Raw genomic sequence first — 322 nt, 5'->3', positions numbered from 1 at the left:
TTCGTCTAGTTCTACATCTAGTTCTACATCTCCAGCTGTATATCCGGATCACACCATCATCACCTTCATCACCCCCCACACTGGCCGCTTGTCTGGAGGAGACTAAGGCGTGGATGAACCACAGGTTTCTCCAGGTCAACAGCTCCAAAACAGAAGCCATGCTGATCGGTACCCCACACCAGGTCCGGTCATCCACCATCAACACCATCTCCTTCTCCGGTCAGGACATTCCCCTCTCCACCCTTGTCACCAACTTGGGCGTGAAAATGGACCCCCACCTCACTTACGAAACTCATATCAAACACCTCTGCAAGACCTCTTT

Source organism: Notolepis coatsorum, assembly GCF_963971535.1.
Source record: "Notolepis coatsorum genome assembly, chromosome: 10".
Taxonomy (NCBI): domain Eukaryota; kingdom Metazoa; phylum Chordata; class Actinopteri; order Aulopiformes; family Paralepididae; genus Notolepis; species Notolepis coatsorum.
This window is presented reverse-complemented; position numbering follows the sequence as displayed.